This window comes from Salvelinus fontinalis, chromosome 39 (assembly GCF_029448725.1).
Source record: "Salvelinus fontinalis isolate EN_2023a chromosome 39, ASM2944872v1, whole genome shotgun sequence".
NCBI lineage: Eukaryota > Metazoa > Chordata > Actinopteri > Salmoniformes > Salmonidae > Salvelinus > Salvelinus fontinalis.
Window position 1 is genome coordinate 2,421,284 of NC_074703.1, and position 12,751 is coordinate 2,434,034.

Genomic DNA, 12,751 nt, shown 5'->3' on the forward strand with positions numbered 1-12,751 from the left:
GAGGGTGCCTCAATGCCAGCTTTGTGTCCAGCCATGCAAAGCACATACAGACAGAGTCACCACAGAAATGCCACCAACTGGCAACACAGCACAGTGAGGGTGACAAGGTGATGTTTCAATCTCCCAACAACACAGTGAGGGTGAACGAGATGTTTCAATCTCCCAACAACACAGTGAGGGTGACGAGGTGTTTCAATCTCCCAACAACACAGTGAGGGTGACAAGGTGATGTTTCAATCTCCCAACAACACAGTGAGGGTGACAAGGTGATGTTTCAATCTCCCAACAACACAGTGAGGGTGACGAGATGTTTCAATCTCCCAACAACACAGTGAGGGTGGCGTGATGTTTCAATCTCCCAACAACACAGTGAGGGAGACGAGATGTTTCAATCTCCCAACAACACAGTGAGGGTGACGTGATGTTTCAATCTCCCAACACAGTGAGGGTGACGAGGTGATGTTTCAATCTCCCAACAACACAGTGAGGGTGACGAGGTGATGTTGCAATCTCCCAACAACACAGTGAGGGTGACAAGGTGATGTTTCAATCTCCCAACAACACAGTGAGGGTGACGAGGTGTTTCAATCTCCCAACAACACAGTGAGGGTGACAAGATGTTTCAATCTCCCAACACAACACAGTGAGGGTGACGAGGTGATGTTTCAATCTCCCAACAACACAGTGAGGGTGACGAGGTGATGTTGCAATCTCCCAACAACACAGTGAGGGTGACAAGGTGATGTTTCAATCTCCCAACAACACAGTGAGGGTGACGAGGTGTTTCAATCTCCCAACAACACAGTGAGGGTGACAAGATGTTTCAATCTCCCAACAACACAGTGAGGGTGACGAGGTGTTTCAATCTCCCAACAACACAGTGAGGGTGACAAGATGTTTCAATCTCCCAACACAACACAGTGAGGGTGACGAGGTGTTTCAATCTCCCAACAACACAGTGAGGGTGACAAGGTGATGTTTCAATCTCCCAACAACACAGTGAGGGTGACAAGGTGATGTTTCAATCTCCCAACAACACAGTGAGGGTGACAAGGTGATGTTTCAATCTCCCAACACAACACAGTGAAGCACAGAGCAGATACATTGTGATACAATGAACTGTAAATCCAGAGGTTGTCTGCACCACCTCTTACTCTCCATTGACTCTAATTCCACCCTCCTTTTCTTTTCACACCCTGGGACCATCTTCCTTGCATGACAATGCTGGCTGAATAAACATCTCTCACATCGTCCGTCTCTGTGAGCCCTACTAAATGCATCTGTAACTAAATGGAATGGTAGTCACGACAACGGGATCTGTTGTCGTTGGAAAAAGGACTTGTGGTTTTTCCTTCCGACATCCGAGAGGGGTTGCTGAGGAGGACATCACTACTGGTAGGTTCTCTGTCTAAAGTCACACTCTGTAAGATGTCCTGCTCTGAGAGAACCGTCCGTCTCTGGACCAGGGACATCACCACTACTGGTAGGTTCTCTGTCTAAAGTCACACTCTGTAAGATGTCCTGCTCTGAGAGAACCGTCCGTCTCTGGACCAGGGACATCACCACTACTGGTAGGTTCTCTGTCTAAAGTCACACTCTGTAAGATGTACTGCTCTGAGAGAACCGTCCGTCTCTGGACCAGGGACATCACCACTACTGGTAGGTTCTCTGTCTAAAGTCACACTCTGTAAGATGTCCTGCTCTGAGAGAACCGTCCGTCTCTGGACCAGGGACATCACCACTACTGGTAGGTTCTCTGTCTAAAGTCACACTCTGTAAGATGTCCTGCTCTGAGAGAACCGTCCGTCTCTGGACCAGGGACATCACCACTACTGGTAGGTTCTCTGTCTAAAGTCACACTCTGTAAGATGTCCTGCTCTGAGAGAACCGTCCGTCTCTGGACCAGGGACATCACCACTACTGGTAGGTTCTCTGTCTAAAGTCACACTCTGTAAGATGTCCTGCTCTGAGAGAACCGTCCGTCTCTGGACCAGGGACATCACCACTACTGGTAGGTTCTCTGTCTAAAGTCACACTCTGTAAGATGTCCTGCTCTGAGAGAACCGTCCGTCTCTGGACCAGGGACATCACCACTACTGGTAGGTTCTCTGTCTAAAGTCACACTCTGTAAGATGTCCTGCTCTGAGAGAACCGTCCGTCTCTGGACCAGGGACATCACCACTACTGGTAGGTTCTCTGTCTAAAGTCACACTCTGTAAGATGTACTGCTCTGAGAGAACCGTCCGTCTCTGGACCAGGGACATCACCACTACTGGTAGGTTCTCTGTCTAAAGTCACACTCTGTAAGATGTCCTGCTCTGAGAGAACCGTCCGTCTCTGGACCAGGGACATCACCACTACTGGTAGGTTCTCTGTCTAAAGTCACACTCTGTAAGATGTACTGCTCTGAGAGAACCGTCCGTCTCTGGACCAGGGACATCACCACTACTGGTAGGTTCTCTGTCTAAAGTCACACTCTGTAAGATGTCCTGCTCTGAGAGAACCGTCCGTCTCTGGACCAGGGACATCACCACTACTGGTAGGTTCTCTGTCTAAAGTCACACTCTGTAAGATGTCCTGCTCTGAGAGAACCGTCCGTCTCTGGACCAGGGACATCACCACTACTGGTAGGTTCTCTGTCTAAAGTCACACTCTGTAAGATGTCTGCTCTGAGAGAACCGTCCGTCTCTGGACCAGGGACATCACCACTACTGGTAGGTTCTCTGTCTAAAGTCACACTCTGTAAGATGTACTGCTCTGAGAGAACCGTCCGTCTCTGGACCAGGGACATCACCACTACTGGTAGGTTCTCTGTCTAAAGTCACACTCTGTAAGATGTCCTGCTCTGAGAGAACCGTCCGTCTCTGGGACGCCTACAACAATAAAACACAACAGGTTGATAGCTTGCTACAATAAGGAAAGGTGAGATCAGACAGCTGTAACCCCATTCAGATAGGATTTAGTGATAGCCTACTTGTTAAAACCCAGGGGACGGCTACATTTCATCAACTCACGTCGACTGTGGCTTTAAAACCACCTTCATTGTTTCAAAAGTAACAAGAGACCGCTCTGTGTTCATGCTGCAGCAGCCGTGATCTGTCAGCCACATGACTGACTGACTGTGGCTGACTGACTGACTGTGGCTGACTGACTGACTGTGGCTGACTGACTGACTGTGACTGACTGACTGACTGACTGTGTGGCTGACTGACAGAGAGAGAGAGACTACGCTGGTCAGCAGTGATCTGTCAGCCACATGGCTGACTGACTGACTGACTGTGGCTGACTGACTGACTGTGTGGCTGACTGACAGAGAGAGAGAGACTACGCTGGTCAGCAATGATCTGTCAGCCACATGACTGACTGACTGACTGTGTGGCTGACTGACTGACTGAGTGGCTGACTGACTGACAGAGAGAGAGACTACGCTGGTCAGCAGTGATCTGTCAGCCACATGGCTGACTGACTGACTGTGTGGCTGACTGACTGACTGAGTGGCTGACTGACTGACTGACTGACAGAGAGAGAGACTACGCTGGTCAGCAGTGATCTGTCAGCCACATGGCTGACTGTGTGAGTGAGAGAGAGACTCTACTCTGGTCGGCAGCAGCAGTGATCTGTGAGCCACATGACTGACTGAGTGTGTGTGTGTGTGAGAGAGAGAGACTCTGGTCGGCAGCAGCCTGCGTGACAATCCTGAACCCCAGCCAAGATCCTTATCAAAACTGTTGTGTTGGAGGCCCAACTGGTAACATATTCCCTATATAGTGCACTACTTTAGACCAGGGCCCTATTCCCTATATAGTGCACAACTTTAGACCAGAGCCCTATTCCCTATATAGTGCACTACTTTTGACCAGGGCCCATAGGGAATACGGAGCCATTTGGGACAAAGCCCCTACTGCATATTACAAAATAGAGAGTTTCTCACCAAACAAGAAAGTGTCAGGCCTCTCTGATCCTGCCTCCTGTATCTCTACAACACCAACAGGGAGGAATATCTCCTGTATCTACAACACCAACAGGGAGGAATATCTCCTGTATCTACAATACTAACAGGCAGGAATATCTCCTGTATATCTACAACACCAACAGGGAGGAATATCTCCTGTATCTACAACACCAACAGGCAGGAATATCTCCTGTATCTCTACAACACCAACAGAGAGGAATATCTCCTGTATCTACAACACCAACAGGCAGGAATATCTCCTGTATCTACAACACCAACAGGGAGGAATATCTCCTGTATCTACAACACCAACAGGCAGGAATATCTCCTGTATCTACAACACCAACAGGCAGGAATATCTCCTGTATCTACAACACCAACAGGCAGGAATATCTCCTGTATCTCTACAACACCAACAGGCAGGAATATCTCCTGTATCTCTACAACACCAACAGGCAGGAATATCTCCTGTATCTACAACACCAACAGGCAGGAATATCTCCTGTATCTACAACACCAACAGGGAGGAATATCTCCTGTATCTACAACACCAACAGGGAGGAATATCTCCTGTATCTACAACACCAACAGGGAGGAATATCTCCTGTATCTACAACACCAACAGGCAGGAATATCTCCTGTATCTACAACACCAACAGGCAGGAATATCTCCTGTATCTACAACACCAACAGGCAGGAATATCTCCTGTATCTACAACACCAAAAGGGAGGAATATCTCCTGTCTCTCTACAACACCAACAGGCAGGAATATCTCCTGTATCTACAACACCAACAGGCAGGAATATCTCCTGTATCTACAACACCAACAGGGAGGAATATCTCCTGTATCTACAACACCAACAGGGAGGAATATCTCCTGTATCTACAACACCAACAGGCAGGAATATCTCCTGTATCTACAACACCAACAGGCAGGAATATCTCCTGTATCTACAACACCAACAGGCAGGAATATCTCCTGTATCTACAACACCAACAGGCAGGAATATCTCCTGTATCTACAACACCAACAGGCAGGAATATCTCCTGTATCTACAACACCAACAGGGAGGAATATCTCCTGTATCTACAACACCAACAGGCAGGAATATCTCCTGTATCTCTACAACACCAACAGGGAGGAATATCTCCTGTTTCTACAACACCAACAGGCAGGAATATCTCCTGTATCTCTACAACACCAACAGGGAGGAATATCTCCTGTATCTACAACACCAACAGGCAGGAATATCTCCTGTATCTACAACACCAACAGGCAGGAATATCTCCTGTATCTCTACAACACCAACAGGGAGGAATATCTCCAGTATCTACAACACCAACAGGGAGGAATATTTCCTGTATCTACAACACCAACAGGGAGGAATATCTCCTGTATCTCTACAACACCAACAGGGAGGAATATCTCCTGTATCTCTACAACACCAACAGGGAGGAATATCTCCTGTATCTCTACAACACCAACAGGCAGGAATATCTCCTGTATCTCTACAACACCAACAGGCAGGAATATCTCCTGTCTCTCTACAACACCAACAGGGAGGAATATCTCCTGTATCTCTACAACACCAACAGGGAGGAATATCTCCTGTATCTCTACAACACCAACAGGGAGGAATATCTCCTGTATCTCTACAACACCAACAGGGAGGAATATCTCCTGTCTCTCTACAACACCAACAGGGAGGAATATCTCCTGTCTCTCTACAACACCAACAGGGAGGAATATCTCCTGTATCTCTACAACACCAACAGGGAGGAATATCTCCTGTATCTCACAACACCAACAGGGAGGAATATCTCCTGTATCTCACAACACCAACAGGCAGGAATATCTCCTGTATCTCACAACACCAACAGGGAGGAATATCTCCTGTATCTCACAACACCAACAGGGAGGAATATCTCCTGTATCTCTACAACACCAACAGGGAGGAATATCTCCTGTATCTCTACAACACCAACAGGGAGGAATATCTCTTGTATCTACAACACCAACAGGGAGGAATATCTCTTGTATCTACAACACCAACAGGCAGGAATATCTCCTGTCTCTCTACAACACCAACAGGCAGGAATATCTCCTGTATCTCTTCAACACCAACAGGGAGGAATATCTCCTGTATCTCTACAACACCAACAGGGAGGAATATCTCCTGTCTCTCTACAACACCAACAGGCAGGAATATCTCCTGTATCTCTACAACACCAACAGGGAGGAATATCTCCTGTATCTACAACACCAACAGGGAGGAATATCTCCTGTCTCTACAACACCAACAGGGAGGAATATCTCTTGTATCTACAACACCAACAGGGAGGAATATCTCCTGTCTCTACAACACCAACAGGGAGGAATATCTCCTGTATCTCTACAACACCAACAGGGAGGAATATCTCCTGTATCTCTACAACACCAACAGGGAGGAATATCTCTTGTATCTACAACACCAACAGGTAGGAATATCTCCTGTATCTCTACAACACCAACAGGGAGGAATATCTCTTGTATCTACAACACCAACAGGGAGGAATATCTCCTGTATCTCTGACAACACCAACAGGCAGGAATATCTCCTGTATCTACAACACCAACAGGGAGGAATATCTCCTGTATCTCTACAACACCAACAGGCAGGAATATCTCCTGTATCTCTACAACACCAACAGGCAGGAATATCCCCTGTATCTACAACACCAACAGGGAGGAATATCTCCTGTATCTCTACAACACCAACAGGCAGGAATATCTCCTGTATCTACAACACCAACAGGGAGGAATATCTCCTGTCTCTCTACAACACCAACAGGCAGGAATATCTCCTGTATCTACAACACCAACAGGGAGGAATATCTCCTGTATCTCTACAACACCAACAGGCAGGAATATCTCCTGTATCTCTACAACACCAACAGGCAGGAATATCTCCTGTATCTCTGACAACACCAACAGGCAGGAATATCTCCTGTCTCTCTACAACACCAACAGGCAGGAATATCTCCTGTATCTACAACACCAACAGGGAGGAATATCTCCTGTATCTCTACAACACCAACAGGCAGGAATATCTCCTGTATCTCACAACACCAACAGGGAGGAATATCTCCTGTATCTCACAACACCAACAGGGAGGAATATCTCCTGTATCTCTACAACACCAACAGGGAGGAATATCTCCTGTATCTCTACAACACCAACAGGGAGGAATATCTCTTGTATCTACAACACCAACAGGGAGGAATATCTCTTGTATCTACAACACCAACAGGCAGGAATATCTCCTGTCTCTCTACAACACCAACAGGCAGGAATATCTCCTGTATCTCTTCAACACCAACAGGGAGGAATATCTCCTGTATCTCTACAACACCAACAGGGAGGAATATCTCCTGTCTCTCTACAACACCAACAGGCAGGAATATCTCCTGTATCTCTACAACACCAACAGGGAGGAATATCTCCTGTATCTACAACACCAACAGGGAGGAATATCTCCTGTCTCTACAACACCAACAGGGAGGAATATCTCTTGTATCTACAACACCAACAGGGAGGAATATCTCCTGTCTCTACAACACCAACAGGGAGGAATATCTCCTGTATCTCTACAACACCAACAGGGAGGAATATCTCCTGTATCTCTACAACACCAACAGGGAGGAATATCTCTTGTATCTACAACACCAACAGGTAGGAATATCTCCTGTATCTCTACAACACCAACAGGGAGGAATATCTCTTGTATCTACAACACCAACAGGGAGGAATATCTCCTGTATCTCTGACAACACCAACAGGCAGGAATATCTCCTGTATCTACAACACCAACAGGGAGGAATATCTCCTGTATCTCTACAACACCAACAGGCAGGAATATCTCCTGTATCTCTACAACACCAACAGGCAGGAATATCCCCTGTATCTACAACACCAACAGGGAGGAATATCTCCTGTATCTCTACAACACCAACAGGCAGGAATATCTCCTGTATCTACAACACCAACAGGGAGGAATATCTCCTGTCTCTCTACAACACCAACAGGCAGGAATATCTCCTGTATCTACAACACCAACAGGGAGGAATATCTCCTGTATCTCTACAACACCAACAGGCAGGAATATCTCCTGTATCTCTACAACACCAACAGGCAGGAATATCTCCTGTATCTCTGACAACACCAACAGGCAGGAATATCTCCTGTATCTCTACAACACCAACAGGCAGGAATATATCCTGTATCTCTACAACACCAACAGGGAGGAATATCTCCTGTATCTCTACAACACCAACAGGCAGGAATATCTCCTGTATCTCTACAACACCAACAGGCAGGAATATCTCCTGTATCTCTGACAACACCAACAGGTAGGAATATCTCCTGTATCTCTACAACACCAACAGGGAGGAATATATCCTGTATCTACAACACCAACAGTGAGGAATATCTCCTGTCTCTCTACAACACCAACAGGCAGGAATATCTCCTGTATCTACAACACCAACAGGGAGGAATATCTCCTGTATCTCTACAACACCAACAGGCAGGAATATCTCCTGTATCTCTACAACACCAACAGGCAGGAATATCTCCTGTATCTCTGACAACACCAACAGGCAGGAATATCTCCTGTATCTCTACAACACCAACAGGCAGGAATATATCCTGTATCTCTACAACACCAACAGGGAGGAATATCTCCTGTATCTCTACAACACCAACAGGCAGGAATATCTCCTGTATCTCTACAACACCAACAGGCAGGAATATCTCCTGTATCTCTACAACACCAACAGGGAGGAATATCTCCTGTATCTCTACAACACCAACAGGCAGGAATATCTCCTGTATCTTTACAACACAAACCGGCAGGAATATCTCCTGTATCTCTACAACACCAACAGGCAGGAATATCTCCTGTCTCTACAACACCAACAGGCAGGAATATCTCCTGTATCTTTACAACACCAACAGGCAGGAATATCTCCTGTATCTTTACAACACCAACAGGCAGGAATATCTCCTGTATCTCTACAACACCAACAGGCAGGAATATCTCCTGTATCTCTACAACACCAACAGGGAGGAATATCTCCTGTATCTCTACAACACCAACAGGGAGGAATATCTCCTGTATCTCTACAACACCAACAGGGAGGAATATCTCCTGTATCTCTACAACACCAACAGGCAGGAATATCTCCTGTATCTCTACAACACCAACAGGGAGGAATATCTCCTGTCTCTACAACACCAACAGGCAGGAATATCTCCTGTATCTCTACAACACCAACAGGCAGGAATATCTCCTGTATATTTACAACACCAACAGGTAGGAATATCTCCTGTATCTTTACAACACCAACAGGGAGGAATATCTCCTGTATCTCTACAACACCAACAGGCAGGAATATCTCCTGTATCTACAACACCAACAGGGAGGAATATCTCCTGTCTCTCTACAACACCAACAGGCAGGAATATCTCCTGTATCTACAACACCAACAGGGAGGAATATCTCCTGTATCTACAACACCAACAGGGAGGAATATCTCCTGTATCTCTACAACACCAACAGGCAGGAATATCTCCTGTATCTCTACAACACCAACAGGCAGGAATATCTCCTGTATCTCTGACAACACCAACAGGCAGGAGTATCTCCTGTATCTCTACAACACCAACAGGCAGGAATATATCCTGTATCTCTACAACACCAACAGGGAGGAATATCTCCTGTATCTCTACAACACCAACAGGCAGGAATATCTCCTGTATCTCTACAACACCAACAGGCAGGAATATCTCCTGTATCTCTACAACACCAACAGGGAGGAATATCTCCTGTATCTTTACAACACCAACAGGCAGGAATATCTCCTGTATCTTTACAACACCAACAGGCAGGAATATCTCCTGTATCTCTACAACACCAACAGGCAGGAATATCTCCTGTATCTCTACAACACCAACAGGGAGGAATATCTCCTGTATCTCTACAACACCAACAGGGAGGAATATCTCCTGTATCTCTACAACACCAACAGGGAGGAATATCTCCTGTATCTCTACAACACCAACAGGCAGGAATATCTCCTGTATCTCTACAACACCAACAGGGAGGAATATCTCCTGTCTCTACAACACCAACAGGCAGGAATATCTCCTGTATATTTACAACACCAACAGGTAGGAATATCTCCTGTATCTTTACAACACCAACAGGGAGGAATATCTCCTGTATCTCTACAACACCAACAGGCAGGAATATCTCCTGTATCTACAACACCAACAGGGAGGAATATCTCCTGTCTCTCTACAACACCAACAGGCAGGAATATCTCCTGTATCTACAACACCAACAGGGAGGAATATCTCCTGTATCTACAACACCAACAGGGAGGAATATCTCCTGTATCTCTACAACACCAACAGGCAGGAATATCTCCTGTATCTCTACAACACCAACAGGCAGGAATATCTCCTGTATCTCTGACAACACCAACAGGCAGGAATATCTCCTGTATCTCTACAACACCAACAGGCAGGAATATCTCCTGTATCTACAACACCAACAGGGAGGAATATCTCCTGTCTCTCTACAACACCAACAGGCAGGAATATCTCCTGTATCTACAACACCAACAGGGAGGAATATCTCCTGTATCTACAACACCAACAGGGAGGAATATCTCCTGTATCTCTACAACACCAACAGGCAGGAATATCTCCTGTATCTCTACAACACCAACAGGCAGGAATATCTCCTGTATCTCTGACAACACCAACAGGCAGGAATATCTCCTGTATCTCTACAACACCAACAGGCAGGAATATATCCTGTATCTCTACAACACCAACAGGGAGGAATATCTCCTGTATCTCTACAACACCAACAGGCAGGAATATCTCCTGTATCTCTACAACACCAACAGGCAGGAATATCCTGTATCTCTACAACACCAACAGGGAGGAATATCTCCTGTATCTTTACAACACCAACAGGTAGGAATATCTCCTGTATCTTTACAACACCAACAGGGAGGAATATCTCCTGTATCTTTACAACACCAACAGGGAGGAATATCTCCTGTATCTGTACAACACCAACTGTAACGGTGTTCCTCCTCCTCTTCATACGAAGAAGAGGAGTAGTGATTCGACCAAGACGCAGCGTTGTAGTTCGACATGATATTTATTAGACACGACAAAACAACGAAGACAAAAAACGAACTACACTTGAATTAACTAACAAAATAACAAAACAAATGTAGACAAACCTGGACGTAAGAACTTACATGTAACACGAAGAACGCACGAACAGGGAAATTACTACATAAAATAACGAACGAACAAAATGAACAAACAAACCGAAACAGTCCCGTATGGTGCACATAGACAGACACTGACACAGGAGACAACCACCCACAAACAAACAGTGTGAAAACACCTACCTTAATATGACTCTCAATCAGAGGAAATGAAAACCACCTGCCTCTAATTGAGAGCCATATTAGGTCACCCTTTAAACCAACATAGAAACAGAAAACATAGACTGCCCACCCAAACTCACGTCCTGACCAACTAACACATACAAAACTAACAGAAAACAGGTCAGGAACGTGACACCAACAGGGAGGAACATCTCCTGAATCTCTGACAACACCAACAGGCAGGAATATCTCCTGTATCTCTACAACACCAACAGGCAGGAATATCTCCTGTCTCTACAACACCAACAGGCAGGAATATCTCCTGTATCTTTACAACACCAACAGGCAGGAATATCTCCTGTATCTTTACAACACCAACAGGCAGGAATATCTCCTGTATCTCTACAACACCAACAGGCAGGAATATCTCCTGTATCTCTACAACACCAACAGGGAGGAATATCTCCTGTATCTCTACAACACCAACAGGGAGGAATATCTCCTGTATCTCTACAACACCAACAGGGAGGAATATCTCCTGTATCTCTACAACACCAACAGGGAGGAATATCTCCTGTATCTCTACAACACCAACAGGCAGGAATATCTCCTGTATCTCTACAACACCAACAGGGAGGAATATCTCCTGTCTCTACAACACCAACAGGCAGGAATATCTCCTGTATCTCTACAACACCAACAGGCAGGAATATATCCTGTATCTCTACAACACCAACAGGGAGGAATATCTCCTGTATCTCTACAACACCAACAGGCAGGAATATCTCCTGTATCTCTACAACACCAACAGGCAGGAATATCTCCTGTATCTCTACAACACCAACAGGGAGGAATATCTCCTGTATCTCTACAACACCAACAGGCAGGAATATCTCCTGTATCTTTACAACACCAACAGGCAGGAATATCTCCTGTATCTCTACAACACCAACAGGCAGGAATATCTCCTGTCTCTACAACACCAACAGGCAGGAATATCTCCTGTATCTTTACAACACCAACAGGCAGGAATATCTCGTGTATCTTTACAACACCAACAGGCAGGAATATCTCCTGTATCTCTACAACACCAACAGGCAGGAATATCTCCTGTATCTCTACAACACCAACAGGGAGGAATATCTCCTGTATCTCTACAACACCAACAGGGAGGAATATCTCCTGTATCTCTACAACACCAACAGGGAGGAATATCTCCTGTATCTCTACAACACCAACAGGGAGGAATATCTCCTGTATCTCTACAACACCAACAGGGAGGAATATCTCCTGTATCTCTACAACACCAACAGGCAGGAATATCTCCTGTATCTCTACAACAC